Here is a 24,343-nt window from a genome sequence, read left to right as displayed (position 1 = left end):
ATGCACTCTTTTGCATCTGGTTTCTGTAGCTCAGCATAATGTTTTTGATGTTCACCCATGTTATTGAGTGTGTCAGTTCTAGAATTTGTATTTTTATTAGGGCTACTCATGCATTCATTCAAGAAACATCTGCTATGTGCTAGGCACGGTTCTTGACGATGAAACAATTGTGAATAAAAAGAAGACAAATTCCTGCTTGTGGAGCTTGCATTTTAGCAGAGATTCGAAGCAAAAATTTCCTATATGTACACACAACTGGAATGATTGCTATAGTGAAAGACAAAGCAGGAAATGAATATTAGGGAATGCTTGGAGCTTCTAGAAAATATTATCTGGGAAAACATCACTGGAAGTGTATTTTTGAATATAGAAGGAGATGAAGGAGCAAGCACAAAGATATTTAGGGGAAGAACGTTACAGGCAGAAAGCAAGTACAAAAATCTTGACACCTGCCTGGAGAGTCTAAGAAACCCAGATGGGCTGAAGTAGAAAAAGGAAGGGAAGGGAAGTGAGACACGAGGTCAGAGACATGGGGGTGAGCATTACAGGTTTTTTTTAGGACCCTATAAGCAGTGTAAGGGTTCTAACTTTGAGTGACATGGGAGACATTGGAGGCTTTGAGTGGTAAAGTGACATGGTCTGACTCACATTCTCAAAGGATCACTTTGGTTGCTGTACTGAGAAAAGACTGTAGGAAAGTAGGGAGACTGGTTAGGAAGCAGTTGCAACAATCCATGCAGGAGACGATGATAGCTTGGACGGAGTGACAGTGGTGCAGGAGTGAGGAGTGGCCCCATTTTCAACATATTTTAAAGCTAGAGTCAACAGTATTTGCCAATTGACTGAATATGTAGTGTGGGAGAAAGAAAAGAGTTAAGGATGACTCTAGGGTTTTTGGCCTGAGTAAAGGGAAGTACAGAGTTAAGACTAGGAAAGAAAAGAGAGAAATTAGTTGTGGTATGAGGAAGAAAGACACGAGTTCACTTTAGACATGTTAAATTTGAAAAGCCCATTGTTGAATGAGCAGATAGGAGCCTGGACTTTAAAGGAGAGATTAGGATTAGAAACATGCATTTGAGGTCAACAGCAGCATGTAGATGGTTTTTGAAGTCACGAGAGTGGATGATATAAACAAGTGTGTGCAGAGAAGGAGGAGTCTATGGATCAAGTTGTGAGACAGTCCAACTTTTAGATATTGTGAAATGAGGATGAACCAGTAAAGGAGACTTAAAGGAGGAGCTAGGGTAATGGAGGTAATCCAAAAGAGCATGCATCTTGGAAATCAAGTAAAGATAGTGATTCCAAGAAAAGGAGTATCAACCATGTCAAATGATGCTGATAGTTCAAATAAAATAAATGAGAATCGGCCTTTTGATTTATCAACTGGAAGGGAGGTCATTGGTGACTCTACAAATCATTTAGCGAAGTGGTTGGGTGAATTCCTTATCAGAGTGAATTTTAAAAAGAATAGGTGAGAGGAAATGAGACCTTTTTTTTTTTTTTTTTTTTTTTTTTTTTTTTTTTTTTAGGGATTTCGCTATAAAGGGAGCATCAATATGTTAGTATGTTTGGATGGGAAAGTGGAATCAAGGGAAGGAGTCTTTGAGACGGGAGAATTTTTTTGCTAATGGGAATGATCCAGTAGACAGGGAAAAATTGACGAAGCAGAGAAAAAGAGGTGCTAAAGTGATAGAGAATGGAATCCAGCACAAAAGGGGAGGGTTTGGCACTAAATAGAAGCATAGACCATTGATCCAGAAGGAAAGGCAGAGTATATGGTCCCAGATGTAGGCAGGTGAAAAATGGAGAGCTTAGTGGAAGTTGTCTTTTTGTAACTTCTATTTTAAGAGTTAAGGAAGGAGCAAAGGTGGTAAAGCAGAGAGAGAGGGTGGAGGATGAGACCTTGGCTATTTGAAAGAGACAAGGTAAAAACTTAAGAAAGTGAAAGGTATAGCCAAGTGAGTGCATAGACTAGGGACACATAGCATTATTATTCAATAGCACTAAGTGTCTGCCCACTTGAAATTTTGGTTATGCTTTAAGGGAGGACCAGTCAACAGGGTCCTGTGCTTATCTTAAGCCTCAGTCATCCATGAGAATGTACTTGTGCCATATATGCAAAATGGAAGAGTTGTGTTCATTTAGAATTTAGGTGTTTCAGTTACCTTTTGCTGCATAAAAATCCTCAGCCATAGCAATTTTAAAGCAACAATTTGTTATTTCTCATAAGTCTGTGGTTTGACCTGTTGTTTCTTCTGTTTCACAAGGGATCAGGCAGGGCTATATTAACATGGTGGATTTGACTGGGCTGGAATGTCCACAATAGCTCCCTCACAAGTCTGTATCTTGGCAAGATGGCTGGCAGACTGGGCTGGGATGGCTGGACTTCTCTGTCTCTGTGTAGTCTCAGGACTTTTCTCTTCCACCTGGCATCTCCAGCAAGGAGTCAGACTTATTGCATGGCAGCTCAGGGTACCAAAAGTAAAGGAGCAGAAGCTTCTAGTAGTTTTTAAGTCTGATGCCTGGAACTGGCACAGCATCACTTCTACCACATTCTGTTGGCTACCCTGAAGCTGTGTTACCTTTGGGGCTATTGTTGGAGACTAGCTATCAGAATCTATCCTGTGGCTTTCACTGATTCACATCTCTCCCATACGTAAAACATATTTATTCCCTTCCCAAGGCTTTAAAACTTTACCTTATGATAGTGTCATGCTTGGGTTTTTAAGTGTAGCATGCTGTCAGTGGGTGTGTTTGATGCTCCTTGGGTGTATCTCTTCTGGATCCAAAGATGTGTAAAGAGACAATTTAAAGGTGAGTGGGGCAGGGAGCAAAAGAGTCACTGGTCCATAGCAATTCTAAAATCCAACAGGGCACGTAAACCAATTTTCTCCATCCCAGGAGTAAAAAATACACATTTACTGAGGAAGAGATTTGCTTGCTGGGAATAGTTCTCCTTGTGTCCTTGCTCTCTTCTTTGAGCTCTTGGCTACACATAGACCATCCTTCCTTTTCCATAAGACATGGCCATGTTTGCATCTCAGCCTGATTGTTGCCTGTTTTATAAGTTGGGGCCTAAAAGTCTGTTTTCCTTTTGAAAACAGGAAACATTTGTCCTTTTAGGTCCAAGCTTATATAATTCCTTTAAAAACTTGGTTGGTTTTTAAATTATCACTTATAACCCACTTCACTGAACAAAAGCCTTGTTCTGTTTGGAAATCTCCTTAGCAAGTTTCACTCTTAACTACCCTTTCTAACTCTTATGATAAAACAGGTGACAGTGTTTTCAGTTGATTGGCTAGTACATAACCCAGGTCCCCTGTTTTCCAGTTCCCAGTAGCAATTTTTTTGCTGTCCTTCCAATCTTCACTAATGGTGTTGCTAAGGCTCTTCTACCTTCTGGTCCCACAGATAATGCCACAGACAATGCCACCAATTTTAGGTTTCTGTTAGGTCAGCACAGAACTGGTAGGAGCAAATTTCTATTTGTCTACTGCTGCATTGTGAATAGCCCTAAAACATAATGCCTGAAAGCAACAGCAGTGTGTTATTTCTCATATTTATGTGTATTGACCATTCATCACCTGGTGTTAGCTGAGGCTGCTATCATCTGGGGCTCAGATGAGCTGGTGTCTTGGCTCTGTGAGACGTCTCTTCTCCATATGACCCCTTTGTGTGGAGTCTCCACAGAATCACTTGAGCAGGGTAGCTGAATTTCAAACAGTAGCTTAGGGCTCCCCAAAATGCAAGCAGGAGGCTGCCAGACCTTCTTAAATCATAGCCCTGGACTGGCACAGTATTACCTCCACTGTATTCTGTTGTTAAACGTGAGTCACACAGCAGCCAGGTTCAGTATGGGAGGATATAACAGGACCCTGGAAGGTATGTTTCACCGGGAGCTGTCTTTGAAGATCCAGACACCATACCAGATGGGGTGAGTGAAGTGGAGGAGCCAAGGAAGCGGAGAAAATACGTAAGTGAATAATTTTAATGATGAAACATGGAATCTAAGCTAAATAGGGAGAGAATGAAGGGTTGGTGGGATGGGGAGGATCGGTGTAAAGGTGACAGAACCACTGGGTCCTCACAGAGTTGAAGAAGTCTTTTACTGAAATACGAGAGACAGAGAGCTGGAAAGTTCGGAGGTATTGTATGGAGAACGAGAAGCTGAAAACTGGATTCTGGAATGATTATAGGGAAGTAGATACCAAAGACTAAGGTAGTGGTTCTCATCCCTGGCTATACATTGCCATCACTTCAAGATCTTTAAAAAGTCACTAATGCCTGGGCCTCTTTCCAAACCAGCAAATCATGATCTCTTCAGGAAATCTGAACCATCTCTCCCATCTCCTTTTTAAAAGATCTCCAGGTGATTCTAGTATCCACTTAAGACTATGGACCATTTATTGTAAGTAAGGCACTTAAACAAGTCCCTGTCACAGTATGTACCAAGCATAATCCTAAATCTTTACTCACACTTCCTCACATAGTATTCACTGAATTCTAGGAGATACGTATTATTATTCCTATTTCACAGATGAGGAAGCAGAGGCTCAGAGGTTAACCAGACCTGCCTGACACCAAAGCCATGTTCTTAACCTCCTAATTTATTTTCTCCAACAAATGTGTGGGTCTGGGGTAGAATAAAAAAGCTACTAAAAAAGCTCTTAGAAATATTTTTAATTTATGCTTCTTAAGCAACTATTTGTGCAGATTGAACATATATTATTTCTTTAGATAAAATTGCTTTATGACCAGATGACATCACTTCTTCTTAATTCAAACCTCATGAAATTTGAACTCAATTAGACAGAAGGGATCCCAGGAACATTCACACCAAGCACCCCTATCCCATACACACACATTAAAGTTGTGCCCAAGTGCTGTTAGAGAAAATCTAAAAAAAATATTTTGTCTTTAGCACACATCTACCTTTTAAAAGAATTACTCATCACAGAGATAAAATGAAAATACAACTTCTCCTTGTATTCTTCTAAATAACACTCTTCTGTTTGGATTTCCCTCTAACAAGTATTTTTAATGCAAGGCATTTTTAGAAAGTAAGGAGCTGGAGAAAAACTTAGAACAGGAAATAAAAACCATGTAAGTGCTTAGGTATGAATTAAATTTGACCTGCACAAACAGCTGACTCCTTATGTACTATAGTTATTTTGGGTTAAATCGCAACTCAAGACTAACATTTGACACTGAAATTTTCATTCAAAAGGACCAACAACTAAAACTAACTTTTTGAGAGATAAGAAAGGGCATTTCATTTAAAAAGATTCTCTCTGGGGGTGCCTGGCTGGCTCAGTGGTTGGAGCATGTGACTCTTGATCTCAGAGTCTTTGGTTCAAGCCCCACATTGGGTGTAGAGATGACTTAAAAAGAAGAGTCTCTCTTGGCAATCTATTGTAGTGCTGTGTTTCCTATTAAACCTTGGCTCAAATTCTACTTTCCCTAAAAATCTCTGTTGATATAAGGTATCCCAAAAGGGTCATTCTCTTATGTTGTGTTGATTCATATTTATGCCAAGACTTTTTTTCCAGTTTCATTGAGAAATAATTGTCATATATCATTAAGTTTAAGGCATACAGCATGATGGGTTGATTTACATATATTGTGAAATGATTACCACAATAGGTTCAGCACACATTCAGCTTCTCATGTGGGTACAATAAAATAAAGGAAATTAAAAAAAAAAGGAAAAAAAGGAAAAAGATTTCTCCTTTTTATGAGAACTCTTGGGAACCACTATCTTAACAATTTTCCTTTGTGTCATACAACAGTGTTAACTATAGCATGTTGTACAGTATCCCTTGTACTTACTTATCTTATAACTAGAATTTTGCACCTTTTGACCACCTTCCTCCAATTTTTCCTTCCCATGTCCTCCACCTCTGGAAACTACAAGTCTGATCCCTTTTTCTCTGAGTTTCTTTTTGTTTTTTAGATTCCACAAATCTAAAAAAGTTAGATAAGTGAGATCATACAGTATTCTGTTTTCTGTCTTATTTCACTTAGCATAATGTCTTCAAGTTCTATCCATGTTGTCACAAATGGTAGATTTTCCCCATTTTTTATGGTTGAATAAATTCCATTGTATATATCTACCATACTTTCTTCCTTTTTTTTTTTTTTTTCTACCATATTTTCTTTACCCATTCACCCACTGATGTACACTGAGGTTGTTTCCATGTCTTGGCTATTGTAAATAATATGCTGCTATGAATACGGGGGTACAAATATCTTTTTGAGTTAGTTTTTTTCCCTTTGGATATATTCCCAGAAGTGAGATTGCTGGCTTATATGATAGTTCTATTTAATTTTTTGAGGATCCTGCATAATGTTTTCCATAGTGGCTGTTTTAATTTACAATATCATTAAGAGTCTACAAGAGTTACCTTTTCTCTATATCCATGCTAGCACTTGTTATCTCTTGTCTTTTGACAAGATGGCTTTTCTAGCGGGTGTGAGATGATATCTAATTATGGTTTTAAATTGCATTTTCCTAATGATCAGTGATGTTGTGTATCTTTTCATGTACCTATTGACTTTTTGTATATCTTCTTTGTAAAAATGTCTATTTAAGTGATTTGCTCATTTTTTAATTTAGATTTCTTCCTTTTTTGCTATTGAGTTGTATGAGTTCTTTACATTTTTTGGATATTGACCCCTTATCAGATATATGGTTTGCAAATATTTTTCCCATTTCATAGGTTGTCTTTTCACTCTATTGATGATTTGTTTGGCTGTGCAGAAGCTTTTAAGTTGATGTAGTCCCACTTGCTTTTTATTTTTTTGCTTGTACTTAGCTGTGATATTCAAAAAATCATGTCAAGGAACTTTATTCCTATGTTTTCTTCTAGCAGTTTCATGGGTTCAGGTCTTACATTCAAATCTTTAATCCATATTGAGTTAATTTTTGTGAGGCATGCAAGATATGTGTCCATTTTCAATCTTTTACATGGGACTATCCAATATCCCAGCATCATTGAAGAGACTCTTTTCTACATTGAATATTCTTGTCCCTTTGTCAAATATTAGCTGACTGTATATGCTGGGGTTTATTTTTGTGGTCTTAGTTCTGTTTCCATTGGTCTATTTTTCTGTTTTTATGCCAGTACCATACTGTTTTGATTACTGTAGCTTTAGAGTATAGCTTAAATCAGGAACTGTGATGCCTCCTGCTTTGTTCTTCTTTCTCAGGATTTCTTTGGCTATTTGGGGTCTTTTGTGGTTCCATATAAATTTTAGGAGTGTTTTTCCCCCACTTTCCCCAAAAATGGTAATGGAATCTTGATAGGGATTGCATTGGTTTTGGTAGTATTGACATTTTAACAATATTAATTCTTTCAATCCATGAACACAGGATACCTTTCCATTGATTTGTGACTTTAATTCCCTTTATCAATGTCTTGATGCTTTCAGAACAGAGATTTTTCACCTCTTCAGTTAAATTTATTCCTAAGTTTTGTTTGTTTGTTTTTTTTGAGAGAAAGAGGGAGAGAGCATGAATGGGGTAGAGGGGCAGAGGGAGAGACAGAGAGTGAGAGAGAGAGAGAAAGAGAGAGAGAATGTTAGGCAGGTTCCACACTCAGCACAAAGCCCGATGTAGGGCTTGATCCCATGACCCTGTGATCATGACCTGAGCTGAAATCAACAGTTAAATACTCAACTGACTGAGCCACCCAGGCATCCCTATTCCTAAGTACTGTATTGTCTTCAATGCTATTGGGAATGAGATAGAATTCTTTATTGCTTTTTCAGAAAATTCATTGTTAGTGTATAGAAATGCTGCTGATTTTTTATGGTAATTTTGTATCCTACAACTTTACTGAATTCATTGATTAGATCTAAGAGATTTTTTGTTGAGTCTTGAAGATTTTCTCTATATAAAATCATGTCATCTGAAAATAGAGACAATTTTACTTCTTTATTTCCAATTCTGATACCTTTTATTTATTTTTTTTAGGACTTCTAGACTATGTTGAATAGGAGTGGACACCCTTGTCCTGTTCCTGATCTTAAAGAAAAAGTGCTCAACTTTTCACCATTGAGTATGTTAGCTGTTGTCTTATTATATATGGCCTTTATTATGTTGAGAGATAATTTTTCTATGATTTTTAATTTATCAAGAATATTTGTCATAAGTAAATGTTGCATTTTGTCAAATGCTTTTTCTGTACTATTGAAATGATCATGATTCTTTTCTTTTATTCTATTAATGTGATGTATTGTATTGATTGATTTGCAAATGTTGAACCATCCTTGCATATCAGAGATAAATCCCACTCTATCATGGTGAATGATGCTTTTAATGTGCTACTGAGTTTGGTTTGCTAGTATTTTGTTGTGGATATTTGCATCCATATTCATCAGGGATATTGGCCTGTAGTTTTCTTTTCGAGTAGTTTCCTTTTCTAGTTTTGGTATCAGAAAAATAGTTTCACAAAATGTGTTTGGGGGTGTCCTCTTCTCTTCAATTTTTTGTAATGGTTTGAGAAGGATTGGTGTTAATTCTTTAAATGTTTGGTAAAATTCGCTAGTAAAACTATCTGGTCCTGGGCTTTCATGTTCAGAGATTTTTGATTACTGATTTAATCTCCTTACTAGTAATTGACCTTTTCAGATTTTCTATTTCCTTCTGATTCAGTCTTGACAAATTTATGTTTCTAATAACTTTTCCATTTCTTCTAGGTTGTCTAGTTTGTTGGCATTAAGTTGTTCAGAGTAGCCTCTTATGATCCTTTTCAATTTCTGTGGTATCAGTTGTAATGTCTCCTTTTCCATTTATAATTCTGTCAATTTTATGGCTCTCTTTTTTTCCTTGGTTTAGCTAAGGGTTTGTCAATTTTGTTTATCTTTTCAAAGAACTGACTCTTCGTTTGGTTGTTTTTTTTCTATTGTTTTTCTGTTCTCTGTTGCACTTATTTCTGCTCTAATCTTTATTATTTCCATTCTTTTGCTTACTTTGGGCTTAGTTTGTTCTTCTTTTGCTATTTCCTTAAGGCATGGAGTTAGCTTGTTTATTTGGGATTTTTCTTTCTTCTTAATGTAGGCATTTATTGCTCTGAACTTCCCTCTTAGAACAATTTTGTTGGACCCCACAAGTTCTGGTACTTTGTGTTTCCATTTTTGTTTGTCTCAAGAAACTTCTTAATTTCTCCTTTAATTTATTCTTTGATCCATTGGTTATTCAGGAGAGTGGTGTTTAATTTCCATGTGTTCGTGAGTTTTCCAGTTTTCCTCTTATTATTGATTTCTAGTTTCATGCCATTGTGGTTAAAGAATATGCTTGGCAGGATTTCAATCTTCTTGAATTTGCTAAGATTTGTTTTGTGGCCTAACATATGGTCTATCCTAGAAAATGTTCCATGTGCACTTGAGAAGAATGTGTACTCTGTAGCTGTTGGATAGAATGTTCTATGTAATATATCTGTTAGGTCAATTTGGTCAGTGTTGTTCAAATCTACTGTTTCCTTCTTGATTCTCCGTATGGACTATCTATCCATCATGTATCATTATATAAGGACCTTCTTAGTCTCTTTTTACCATTTTTAGTTCAAAATCTATTTTGTCTGGTAGAAGTTTAGCTACCCTTGCTTTTTTTTGGTTACTGTACACTTGAAATGTCTTTTTTTACCATCTCACTCTCAGTTTATATAGGTCTTTAATGCCAAAGTGAATCTCTTGTAGGCAGCATACTGTTGGATCTTGTTTTTTGTTTTTAAATCTATGTAGCTACTCTGTGTCTTTTAGTTTGAGAACTTAATCCATTTACATTTAAGGTAATTATTGATAAGTAAGGACTTACCATTGCTATTTTGTTAATTGTTTTCTGGTTATTTGGTAGACCCATTTTCCTTGTTTCTTATCACGCTGACTGTTTTTTGGTGTTTTGATGTCTTTTGGTATTAGTGTGCTTTGACTTATTTATCGTATTCTATTGTGTAGTTACTACAGGATTTTCCCTTGTGGTTTTGCTCTGCAGGCAGGGGAAATCACAGGCCATGTTCCCTGTTCAAGTGCCACTTTGTGTGGGGTTGTTGAATAGGTATGCAACTTCCTGTGTACTCTGGTTGGGTTCCTGAGTTGGATAGGCTAAAGACTGTATTCAGTGATGGGAAGAGCTATGAATTAGATTCCCTGCCCCAGGGAAGCAAGACAAGAAACTCTAAAACTGGTAAAGGTCATTGTTTACTGTCTTAACTAAAGCCAACCTGCACCCCAATTTCTCTGACCAAGCAGGGCCACTAGCTTTGCTCTGCAAACTATTGGCTCTGCCTGCCTGCCTCTCAGCTTAGTGCTGCTGGGCCAAACAGGTTCCTGGAGTTGTCACCAGCCCTTCTGTTCAAATGGGGTTGGAAGGAACTCTCCACAGAGGGTAAGGCCATGATTTAGCTCCTTGCCTGGGTGTCAGCAAACCAGACTCTCACACTGCCAAATCTCCTCGTTTAAGAATCCACGTCAGGCAGATCTGCACTCCATTGAATTCCTTGGTCGGAGTTTGCCCCTGAATTGGTTCTTCAGATGAACAAAACCACCAGTTGGGGTACTACTTGGACACTGCAGGTATGACCATGGTCTGCCATGATTCCACATGCTGGTTGTTGCACCCCTCCCCCCTTCCCCATCATAGTCAGACTCCCAGTGGCCGAGCCCCACAGAATCCCATGTAATTCCCATGGGATGAGATCAGAGTAGGGGCTCTGTCAAAGTAACCCACAATTTTTTGGCAGTGCTGGTTGTCTCTCCTGGGTCCTCTTTTCCCACTGGAGAAGTCAGTGGTTTAGGGGAGACCTCTCTGCATTTTGCTACTGACCTAGGGAAGGGGCACAGAGTCAGAGCTCCTTCTCTTACTCTTCTAATGCAGTCTGTCTTGGTCTCTGAGGTGCATGGCGGGGGTCCTTGAGCCTTGCCCTTATGTTCTAGGATTCTCTCAGTAGTGTCTTATTCTTGAATATTTGTTAGTTGTTCTTATGAGGAGGAATGAAGACAGGAACAACCTATGTCATCACCTTGGTGATGTCACTCCTTATGCCAAAAATTTTGTGACACCAGTCCATCCCATAATTTGTATGTTTCTGCAACCAAATCACAAACTTCTTGGGAGTCAAAAACCCTATATTTTTCTTTTCTTTTTCTTCTTTTTTTAACATTCTTGCCTTGATGCTAGATATAATACTAGGCCAATAGTTGGCACTGAACTAATAAATGTGTTGAATGAATGAATGAATGAATGAATAATATATTGGGGACTTGGAAATATTCCTAACCATTGAGGATCACACTAGGAAAGAATGGCTGGGCACTTCTACACACAGAGCTTGCTTTAGTCACCACCATTACTCTACAACAGAGGTATTATTAATATTTATATTCCTGTGCTAATAGGAAGAAACTGAAGCTTTGAGACATTAAATGATGACTGAGTTTGCATGGTTGGGGTAGTCATGATTCAAGTGCAGAGCTGTTTGCTCCTAAGCCCTTAGCCCTTTCCACCACTATGAACCAATGCCATGTTAGTCAAGGCTTTTTCTTTGGCACAGCTGATGGAAAACCAACTTAAACTAGCTTGGGATAAAAGAAGGCTTTTATTGGAAGAATCACAAAACAATGGGAAGGTCTGCAGAAGCCAGTGTTGCTCTGGGAACATCAGAAATAGGAACTGGAAAGAAGAGACTGTCAAGCTAGGCTGTCTTTACTCAGGCTCCATTCTCTCCTTGTGAGAAGAGACTTTTTCTGCCTGTGTGTTGGGGGAGAGAGGCATGATGACCACTAGCCATCCCAGCCTCATATCTTTCCTTTTTCATGACTGGACAGGTGCTTATGTGTGTGTATTATCTCTGAAAATCTAATTTACCCACTGATTTAATGTGCATTGCAGAAAATTTCTCTTGAAGAAAGAAAGGCAAACTATTAGATGGTTTTAGAGTACAACATGTCAAGGAGGCACAGTGCCGGCCTGGGTGGTAAACGGCTAGCATCCTACCCCAAAAGAAGACAAAAGTGAAGATCGACCACATCCTCTTTGCCTTCATCCAATATGACTCACGTCTATTTGCCAGATCTCTGTGTTCATCCAAATAACTATTTTGTGATGATTAATTGACAGATGTCTAGAAGGTCCACATACAGTTTAAAACATTATCTAATATGATGGTAACAGATAACCAGGTTCTTGATGATGCTTCAAGGATGACGCTGATGATACTTTTGTTTGTTATAATTGGCGTTTTTCTCTCAAATGGATTAAGTTGATTATTAGTACTGGAGAAACACGACTGAACTGATATTATCACCATGCCAGTATTTTCTAGTCATCTTAAGCCAGTATCGTATGTGGGGCAATTGCAGTGGTTTTCCACTTTTTTCCTTCTTTTTCTTGGCATAAATCCTATTCAACTACAGATGCATCCAGTTTCTCAACAAGTCAAGCAGATAAAAGCAAGACTGTTGTTTTCTCTGAGGGAATTCAGAACGGGGTGTGGCATGCCCGTTTGCTCCCCTGCAATGCTTCTTTTAGGTGGTCTCAAAGGAGGTTCCTCAGGATAGAGTTGGTATCCCCTGGTGGATGGGACAATCCCGTACAGGAAGCCAGAAGATCTGATTCTGCTGGTAATTAGTTGTGCAACCTTCAGCAAAGCATTTAACCTCTATCTTTTTCCACTGAAATAATTGGGATAATAATATTACCCATTCCAACTTCTGGGGTTGTTGTTAGGATCAAATGACACAATGGATATAAAAGTGTTTTGCAAATGTCAAAGATTAGTATAAACATGTAAAAGGCCTCATTGCACTTATATATCAGTAAATATTTGTTGATGCAGACATAACTCTGTAATCTGGGACAGAATTTGTAAGAAGTGTCCATTTAAAAACTTTCTGTGTCTCCAGTAATTTTAAGATAGTTACATACAGGAATATTGAAATGGAATATCTTTTTAGCATCCATAAGCAAGCAATGCCAATTCTACTAACCATCTAATGTTAGCCAGGTGTCCTACCATGTAGGTGCTTAGTCCTAGAAACACCGTAAGGTAAGTCAAAGGAAGAAAAGATGGAGAAAATTCTGGAGCACAAGAGTAAATTGTGTGAGCAGTAATGACAAAATCTCTAAGCTTGAGGGAAAAGACCACTTGAGTTAATTGGTATCCCCATTAATCACAGGCTGTTGATTGCTCTAGGAACAGGGCGTAAATCCCATGAAATGAAAAGTGGGGCTGCGAAATATAAATCTATTTTCACCCACTGTTAAGAAAGGCAATGAGTAGCACTGTTCAAATGTTGTATTTCCTCTTGCCAATTCCAACAGTTAGACCCGCACTTTCATGAACTAATCCGTGAAGTGAACAAATCTTCTCTTTCACAGTTTCATGTCATTGGTTCAAATGGTGTAGTGTTTCTTACATAAAGAACTTAAGGAGAATAAATCCATTAGGGAAAGTGGGGGAATTTATTGTACTCCAAGGCTGTGCTTTTAAACAGACCTCAACTGTACTAGAACAAAAAATGCCCTTGTGTTGAAGGCTTGTCAATTCCAGGTTTGCAATTGGCATTGTAAGAAACCAACAAACTGGACGTGGGTTCATTTCACATCCCCTTACCCTAGAAACTGTGCTGCTTTGTGTTTGTATCTCACCTAATGCCTACTAGCCTGTTCCCAGGAGATGAGTGGGACAAGACGTGTTCCCCAGTCAGCCACTGCAGTTTAATCGCTATTTATTTTCCCAGTAAAATCTGTACTTTCTTAATTTCTACAACTGTGGTAAAAATAAAATCTGTGAGCTGACACATCATTTCTGTTGACCACCTCAGAGACTTCCTGAAAACACCATTTATATGTGATATCATTTCCTTCAAATGCACAGATTTTTTTGTCTCCCTTCACAGAAGGGGCTAAAAAGAATCACACTTTACCTTTTCCATAAATATCAACAGTTCAGTGGAAAGCTGTTTCTTTTTCTCCAGAAGCACATTAATGCTACCAACCAACAACAGGAGCTTTTCAAAACTCAGAATGCAAGACTAGAAGGAGCCAGTATGACTCTCCAGGAAAAACAAACAAACAAGTGCTTTTTCACCTCAGACTGTTTGTGAGAAAGGATTTTCCTTTTTTCTTTTAGGGCATCTTTTTTCATTCACTGATATTACCCCTAACTCTATTTCAGAGAGAATAAAAAGGACTCAGAGACACTTTAAAGTTAGGCTATTGGAAAGTTAAACACGTTAAACTACAGAACGAGCGTTGCATACAGCGGGTTACGTTTCACATCAGAATAGATCAAAATATATTTTTCCACAGCCTCTCCTGGTTGGGAAACTATTTAAAAAATAAATTTAAATAGGGGCGCCTGGGTGGCTCAGTCGGTTAAGCGTCCAACTTTGGCTCAGGTCATGATCTCACAGTTCGTGGGTTTGAGCCCCATGTCGGGCTCTCTGCTGACAGCCCAGAGCCTGGAAACTGCTTCAAATTCTGTGTCTCCCTCTCTCTCTGCCCCTCCCCTGTTCACACTCTGTCTCTCTCTCAAAAATAAACATTAAAAAAAAAAAAATAAATAAATTTAAATCTACAAGTTAAAATAGATTATTTTTCTCATCAATGTTTGGGAATATTCAGGCTGTAGCCAGAAAACTTTGTGCCTTGTGCTAGGAAGTCCCAGCTTTCAGGCAGGAATTAACTTTGATCTCCAGGGAACAACTGATCTCTCAGGTTCTTTAGCTATGCTAAGTTCATAGAGTTAAGTCTCACACTATGGATTATGGCCATAACCAATCAAAGCCAAACTGCACATACGCTGGTCATTCCAGAAAAGAGAGCTCTACCATGGGCAGGCAGGCAAAGCGTTCGATAGCAGATCCATCGTTATGAATCCACCCTGTTCTTTACCACCTCAGTATCTCAGTAACAATCCCTCTTGTCTTCCTTTATTTTTTATTTTTAGTTTTTGAATAATCTTGAATCCTTTCCTCTATCTTCTCCATTCCTAGGGTTGTGTTTTCCACCAATTCCAGTACTGACAACAGTTTTTTACTAAAATTCTGAAAGATATTCAGAAAATTCACAGACTAATAAACCCAACAAGTTGCTAAAACTCTGAGCAAAGCAAGTAGGCAAATTGATCTTTCTGAGGATACACAGCTAATTTTTGCAAAGTCACTGGAAAAGCCCAGATTCCAGGACTATGCCAGTCCACTGCTTTTTCCATCATCGTAAGCCAACCTATAAGATAATCTGTGGGTTTAAAACGGAAGTTTTTTTCTACAAATACGGACTTTTCTCCCCTGTATGTCTCTCTACTCTCTGGATTCAGATTAGAGACCATAACTCATCCATCTTTTCATGCCCAGCATCTTGTATAGTACCTGACACGTGGTAGGTGCTCAATAACATTGTGTTTCACTCCTACTTAGTATTCATACATCTCTAACTGGCTGATAAGTATGTCTCCCCAACTTGACTAAAGCTCTCCAAGGGCATAAACTATAACCTATTATTTTGAAGATATTATAGTTCCTAGTAGTATTTAGCACATGTGGGCCTTTTTAACAATTGAAAGCATTGAAGAGTGTCATAGAATGACATCAACCCAACTTTCTGAAGAACTGTGGTAGGCTGAATAACGGTACCCCCAAATATGTCCATGTCCTAATCCCTGGAACCTGTGAATGTTGCCTTATATGGCAAAAAGAACTTTGCAGACGTGATTATTTTAAATCTCAATTTGGGAGAGAATTGTGGGTTATCCAGGTGGGTCCACTGTAATCATAATGGTCCTTATAAGAGGAATGCAGGAAGAGTCAGAGCCAGAGGAGAAGACTCTCCTCTGGTTTGAAGACTCTCCTGTGGTTTGAAGATGGAGAAAGGGGACACAGACCAAGCAATGTAGGTGGCCATAAGAAGGTGAAAAAGACAAGAAAACAGATTTTTCTTTCAGAGCCTCCAGAAGGTACCAGTCCTCCCAACACCTTGACTTTAGCCCAACACCAGAATTCTAATAAATTCATGCTATTTTAAGCCACTAAATTTGTGGTGCTTTGTTACAGCGGAATCATGGGAGACCAACACAAGTACCATGAAGACAGTTTCTACAAAGTAACACATACTTGACAAACACACTGAGTAATAGAATTGGAAGGGAATTTGAAAAATTATTCTTTCTGATACCTGACCTAAGACAAAGGGCAGTCTGTAGGACAGATAGTGGATGGTTGTGCATTGTGTAGGAACAATGACTACATTTTATTTTGTTTTGTTTCTTCAGCCCTGCAAGAGATAAAATTCTGCTTGCCTTTCATTCATTTGAAAGACATATAATTTATTTTTTATTTTATTTTTTTGGTTTTTGCTCCAAGAAGAAAAAAGCTGAGCTGTGTGGCTGGTAGGCAGGCAACTTCACCTGCAATCTTCCTGATAGAGATTGAATCTGGAGATACAAGCAGTAGCAATCAAGCAAAACAATCCTATAAACAGATGGTTTTGGAGACAACATATCTAGTTTTCTTTAAGCCAATTCACTTCAGCTGTGGTCTCACCCTGACCTCAACTCTACTTCTTAATCCCACAATTCATGGCGTGTGTGTGTGTGTGTGTGTGTGTGTGTGTTATTCATCTGAACTAAGCTTACCCTTGGCTTATGAAACATGTGAATTGGAAAGCTGTTCTCAAAATGAGCTCCCTCCTGGAGGATTTCCCAAAGCTTGGCCTGCTTTAATGACTTAACCAACAAGTTTTCAATGAACTGTTTTGAACCTGGCATTCACAATACACTTGCCTTGTCCTGAGTGATAGCTTTATGACAGGAAGCTTTGTTACCTGGACCACCCCGGGGAATGGGGCTTGAATAGAATATGGCTGCCTGCAGGCTCAAGAATGTGAGCTCCTCTGGACATGTCACACCTGTGTTCCCTCAGCTGCCCCCGATCCTGTTCATTTCCCGTGAAACTCAAGGTGTTGAACCTAATCCATAGAGCCTTGCATCAATAGCTTCATTGATGGGTCTTTCTCAGGCCCTGGCTATGCTAGAAACCCCTTTCCATGTAGTCTAACGGTGCTGGAAGGCTGTGCAGATCATGCGTCTAAATGACATCTGAGATATGATGGAACTGTGTTTATGCAACAGCTCCAAAATAGCTCAACAGTGAACTATTTAGGATTCGCTGAATAGCACATTTCAGGGTTGACTGAATTTACCATTTTCACAATCAAAAGCAAAATAAAAATATCAATTTAGGTGAAAAAACCAAACTGATTTGAACATAATTTCTCATTCTGATGGGGATTCCTATAATTTCTACCCATTTGGTTAGTGTTTCAAACACATCAACGACCTCAGCTTGCCTCACCACACTCCATTCCTTCCAGCAATGCATCTTTTGGTTTAGAACCTACTCCTTCCCCAATTTTGTGGTAGGGTGGGTCCTAAGGGTACAGCACATTAGCCAGATTTAAATTTTATTCCTTTGGTCATAGTGATTGGTTCAGGGGCAAATGTCTGATCTAAGATGGACCAACCAGTGTAAATGTTGGGCTTTTGCTGAGAATGCTGGGACAAAGATGTTTGTTCCTTTACATAGATTTAAACCTAGAAGAATGTGGTCCTGGGATGTGCTCTCAGTCATCTGCAGCCATGTGTGACCTAAGAATGGAGTCAAAACTGACACATGGAACCCTACTGAACAAAAAACTGATTCCTGGTGACACTCTTTGAATCCTGAATCAAGTCTTTTCTGGACAGTTTAGTTTCATAAACCACTAAATTTCCTTTTTGCTTTTGTCGCTTTTGAGTTGGGTTTCTGTCACTTTCAACTGGAAGAATAATAATTATTACAATAACATTAGAATGATACTGAAAGTTCAGATATTGTTTAAATCCAGTGGCTTAGTGGTGTCTATAAAAGTGTGGTGCTTGTATTAACTAAGTCCCAAGTCCTTGGATTTAAGTGCTTTCCAGGACTCTCAGAAATCAGGGAAGTGAGAACTTTGCTATTGTTAGCATACCTAAAAATATAAAAGCCATCTATTTAGTCCAAAACCTTTAAATTCTTGAAAAGGAATTCGTATGTAAATACATAATTAGCTCCTGTGGGAAAATGATTTAAGTGTTTGATCCTGTTTGATTAAGCCGGTCTCATTTCTTCAGCAAGTATATTGGATACTCCAGTATTTAATGCATTCCTGCTGCAAAATTCAAGTATAGAAAAGGTAAAAATAGCAGGGAAAAAGTAAAAATATATTTATATCTATCTATGGGCATTCTCCTCAGGATTAACACATAATAACTAGACCAATGGTGAGTTTTTAGAATACAGTTATGCAGATTTTGTATCTGTTTTCTTAATTATTGTTTCCTATTGAATATTAGATTAGCTTTTGGCAACAGAGATGTAAGTTTTAGCATTTCCCTTTAAGGATCTGAAATTTTGAACTTTTGAATGGATCTTTAGTTGACAGTTTATTTTGCCTTCCTTCAAAAGGTGGATAACAATGACTCTGTCAAACAAATGTGCAATATTGTTGCAATACTGTTTAAAAAAATAACTGTGGTTTCTTAGATAAAAAAAATTTTTAGTAGGTAGGATGGTTTAAAAACCAAGTGAATAAGAACCAGTAACAGCATAAGTGTGTGGTGATAACAAATTCTTTTAAATGTTGATTGATATATTTTGCTAACAAATTCTAAAAATTAAGATAATGTTAATGAGAAAATTGTTTTATTTAAAATTTTATTTCCTCTTTGTGTCTAGCTCCTACCCAGCTCCCTGGCCTATCTCTCCTTTGTTTTCTGATACGTCTTTATTCTCTTTTCATTCTGCTAATTTCTTAATTTGTAACATAAGAACTTGTCATTTTCATAGGTTTAAAAGTGGTGGAGAGGAGCCTGGGAAGCTCAGTTGGTTAAGCCTCTGGCTTCAGCTCAGGTCATGATCTCGTGGTTCATGGATTCGAGCCCCACATCAGGCTCTGTGCTGACAGCTCAGAGCTTGGAGCCTCCTTCAGATTCTGTGTCTTCATCTCTCTCTCTGCCTCTCCCCTGCTCACGCTTGGTCTCTCTCTCTCTCTCAAAAATGAACAAACATTTAAAAAAATTAAAAAAAAAAAAGAATGTGAATTTGGAAATAGGGCCGTTACAGAGGACATCAAATTAAAGTGAGATCATTAGGGCGGGCCCTAATCTAATATGATTGATATCCTTATGAAAAGGGGAAATTTGGACAAGAGAGAAGCCCAAAGACTATGTGAAGACACCTAGAGAGAAGATGGCCATGTGACTGGGGTGATGCATCGACAAACCAAAAAATACCACTGATTGCTGGAAAATGCCAGAAGCTAGAAGAGGCAAGGAGAGATTCTCCCCATGAGAGAGAGCTGTCAGAGAGGGCATGATGCAGATGACACCTCAATTTCAGCTTCCAGGACTGTAAGAGAATACATTTCTGTTGTTTTAGGGCACATAGTTTTTGGTACTTTGTTATGGTATCCATAGGCAAGGACTATGGAAACTTTTGGCACCTGGACTTTGCAATGGTTTATCAGCTCTCAAATGAAAGATTGATATTAAGTAACAACTTTTTTTTTGTCTCCAGAAATTGGAGGAGAAATAGCTAAATAAGAAAAGGCCCTCTTGTTCAGTCCCCATAAGAAAATTTCTTTTCAATATTATTTGAAGGAATATGGCATGCAGTTCTAATGACTAGTCTTTTTTAAAGACTCTATTCACAGTTAAAATATATGGCCTGTAAAAGAAAATGAGACTGCTTATTTGAGACCAATTTTTTTTAAGCCCTAATGTGGGGCTTGAACTCACGACCCTGAGATCAGGCCCGAACGGAGAACAAGAGTCTGCCACTCAACTGACTAAGCCACACAGGTGCCCCGAGACCAACTTTTATTTATGTATTTAAATGTTCTCAATGTATAAGGAAGATTTTAGTAATAAAAAATCATTTTAAGGAGCCCCTCAGATCACAATAGCCACAGAATTTAGTTTTATGGGTACAGAAAAGTATCAAACTTTATGTTTTCTGAAAATTAAGAGAAATTACATTATAACTATATTAATGACTGAAAATTTCATATTAGACAAAAACCTGTAACTACTCAAAATTACACATGCCTAGTCCAAAAACATCAGTAAGAAACAACTGTAGATGGGCTCAAAATAATAAGTTCTATGACATTTAAAATTGAGATTTGGCATGTTTTTGAAGTAAACATAATGAGATGCACATGTGTGGGATTCTTTCCTCTCTTCTTACTTGTACTGTAACTACAAGTATCGATGACAATAATACGGCTACAGACACGAAATAGTTTCTCTTCCTTTCTGTCACTCTTTTCTCTCAAGTGTTCACATTATTTTTTATTGGTACCAATGTTCACATTTTTGTACCTTTCCCAAGTATATTGAGAAAACATGTCAATAAAAATTTTAATTTAAAAAATAGGTAGCCTGAGGTCCAGATAATAAAGACATATTCTTTCAAAAACAGGTATAAGGAGTACAGAATGGGGGGGAGGGGGCAAAGTTCTAGAACTGAAATCTTGACCTTAACAAACATACTATATATTTCTATCTCTTGTGGGCTGGACACTGAGACTTACCAAGCCCAACATGAATTTATTTGTGGAGATACAACTTGCCCTTCTATAATCGTACTTTTGTTGATAACATATTTCAACCAATTTTGTATTTTCTTTGGGTCTCTGAATTGATTTCCTAAAAGTTATTTACTGACCAAAAAGCTAAAACTCAGAATCCTTAAGTCATGAGACTTGTTCAGAGTCCATTTTTATTTTCTTCCAAAATTTTGTGCAAGTTGCAAGAGAAGAGACACGAATTATCTTAATTCTACTAAAATATAGATATACTTTTTAAATACATGGACAAAAAGTAGTATTGATATAATCTGTATATTCTTTTTTTTTACTATTTGACCTGACTCTATTTCTCTTTGAAGAGAAGTCCCAAGAAAACTTGTAATACGTGAAAAGTCAATTTCTTTAAAAATCGTCACCAACTCAACCCTGGTTTATCAGTAGGAAAAGTTATCAGTTATTAAAAAAACTAGTAATACTCCCAAGGTATCTACTTCTGCTACAAAGAAATTAAGAATTAATATTTTACTTGGCACCTTGAGTCTTGTGGAAATCAATTTAAAAATCCCCACCATAGTGGGAAGTTATTTGAAAATGCATATAAGGTTCAATAGTCATTAGGAAGCAATTAATCAAAGGTAAAGACAACAATGAAAAGAAAATGTTTGCATAGTCTCCTGCCTTAGTATCAATCATCTGTTTTGCAAATTTTCACGGTTACTTTCAATATCTCAGGCAACTTCCTCAGTCATTATCATTCATTATCATTTAGCTCTGATTCTATCAGACTGTGCTAAAATAGTAAGATGAGATCAAGCTAAATGCATACCAGAAGGTATAGTCATTTGAAATGCATTCTAAAATCAATTAGAAATTAACCTGGGTTATCAGTGGAGGTAGAAACATAATTACAGGCAATTGAGAATTGACTGTGCACATTGTGTTCATATGCTTGTGTTTTTGTACAGGCTGATATAATTCTGTGAAATGAGGGGAAGCTCTTAAATGATTTGGCCGCTTCTGCCTTATTTTATGGTTGGGCATTCAGTTGACATCACAGGTTACAATATGAAGTCTAGACCTGCTAGGTAGGGTGCAGCTCTGTGTTCACTCTGATGGTGGTATGGCTCACCTCCAAAACCTTTCTTATGAGTTGACCTTGTTATTCTCACCTGCATGTCTCAACCTATATTGGGCTTAAAATGTGAGTATCAACTAAATGGAAATAGAGACTTTCCCCCTTTCTGTTCTTTCTCCCCCTCTGCCTCCTCTGTCTCCTTTACTTTTAGTTTGTTTTTTGTATGCGTATGCATTATAATTCTTACTGGTCCAGGCTCCACACTGAACTTTGACAATGCCTGAAGAAATCCTGTCATTAACACATAGGGAACAAAAGTGGCCTTCTTTTACTTCTGGGCTTTTGCCTTCTGGAGAAAGAATAAGAAAACTCCTTATTCAAGGGATTGCTCATCCTTTTCTAAATTGACTTGCAGATTTGCTTTTATCTAGGACATCTTGTAAGGTGTATGGGCGTCTGCCTCCCTGACACCCTAAGTCAGATGAATGGCCTCTTTTTCAATAACTTTCACTTTGATATACATATTTTTGAAAGTTTTCCCCCTTTCTTCCTTCAGAAAATTGGATGTGTTAAATATGCCCTGCCTGCTTTAGCATTGCCTGTCTGGCAGAGTGCTGGAAAATTTACATTTAAACAGCACCTCCAACAGTTCTTAATGATGTGCTGAAAGGCGGCTGGCTCAAGTCCAAGTCTGGGGTTTTACTGCTTAGGCAGGAAGGTCAGTTTAGTCCTAAGGGGAAGGAAAAAAAAGTACTATACTCTGTATATCCTACAAAAGAAAACTTACAGATTCAGATGTAATATTTAAAATACTTCCTTCTTAATTTCAAAGTAATTGCTTTCAGTAGGCAGTGAACTCCCAATGGTTAAAATTATTAGCTTAAGACGTTTTGCTTTAGTTTAGACAAAAACCTCTAAGTGGCCTACTTTCATTTTCGTTTGGTTGAACAGTTTGTGGTTATAATATTTAAAATAAACTTTTAAAATGATCTCGTTAAGGGGGTAAGGGAGTTAAAAAAAAACAACCCACCAAACCTCAATTTTTGAAACCTTTATCCTGAAGACCTCTGCCTAATTGTTCCAATAAAGATATAAAAACTTGAATCAATTATGTGAGTTTAGTATAGTCTCAGAAGCAATAGAAAGCCAAAAAAAAATGCAGTCACGTTATGTTTTATGTCTTAGATTAGCTACTCATTTTGTTTTTCATGAATTTTAAAGACATGGTTATGCCTACCTGAGGTACCTTAATAGCTCAGAAGGAAAATCTTAGCGACATAGGACTACCTGCCAACTGACAAGGAGATTACTTATGGATGATGTGTGCTCTTTAGTTATCCCTGAAACTCCCCTGGTACAATTAACTGGTTGGGAGGTGAAGGCTAGGACAGGCAGATTAATGTAACAACTTTCCTTCACAACTAAGTCATTTGTTAAATAAAATCTATGGGAAAGCTAATGCCATAAAAGAAGTTAGATAGCATCACCATGGTGTTACCCTTGAACTCTAGAGACTAAATGATCTTCAAATAAGTAGTATTTAAACAAACCCCTTTACAAACGAAATGAAAGACTAGAGAGTTTATTTAATAACCACCACAAACATAAAGTAAGTGGTACAAAATTCCATTTTCTTGACTTGATTTTGATAATTCAATGTGCTGAGTAAGCCTTCAAATCCTGAAGTTAAACTCCTCCCCCTCCTCCCCCCCTCCCCCCACCCCCCACATTTTCCACTGCTTCTTCTATTGAAAAAAATGATTGCTACTGCTCTTGGTTTTTTTGAGCACAAACCATGTTGTCTAATGCATACCAAAGAAAGCTGGTTAATGGACATCAATCAGTTCAGAAATTGCTCAAAGACAGCTTGTACATTATGTTGAGGCTTGAGGATGGGACGAAACCCCTATGCCATCACAACAGTGCAAAGCACAGTAGGAAACTTCTTGTAATTTTCTGCCCAAGAGTCACTCACTGCATGAAAACAAGAAGGCTGCAATCTGCTTTGTGGTACACTGAAATGTTTTGTATTCCTACTTGGTTTCTCTAAGAACAGAATTTTATGAAGTCTGAGATCATTCTGAGGGGCATCCATTAAAATGTGACTGTCTGTGTGCAGATTTCTCTATAATGATGTTTCTTATTCTTCTTTTGGGTTATAACCCCCTTTGAGAATGGGTAAAAATTACAGAGTTTACAAAAAATGCACACACGCACAGAAGTTGCATATCCACGAAGTCCCTCAGCATGTCTTGGAGCCCCTGCTGCACACAAGCTACACTTGATCTGATTGATGAATTCATCTTACATTTTTATAACCTTTCTAGGCTGCCTGCATTTTACTGGTACTTCTTGGTCAGGGAGCCAAGATTCCTTTAAAAATCCACACACACAAAAATGAGATTCCTTGAAAAGGAGCAGTAACAGACAAACAAAACTTAAAACCCAACAACCCCCAAGATTCGATTCCTCTAGGAAAATCTGTGTCATTACTTTTCCAGGTGTTGCTATCTCATTCCAGCTTACTGAGGTTCTAGTCCTTTCTTTCCCATTGCTGCTTCCATGTGCTCTTCTACCTTCCCCTCACCTGACCCCAACATGGACACATTCTTACTCATTTTGTTCCAAACAAGTGACACCTTTGTAACTACACACTCATT

This window comes from Panthera pardus, unplaced genomic scaffold (genome assembly GCF_024362965.1).
Source record: "Panthera pardus isolate Hobbes unplaced genomic scaffold, ASM2436296v1 HiC_scaffold_17, whole genome shotgun sequence".
NCBI classification, from domain to species: domain Eukaryota; kingdom Metazoa; phylum Chordata; class Mammalia; order Carnivora; family Felidae; genus Panthera; species Panthera pardus.
This window is presented reverse-complemented; position numbering follows the sequence as displayed.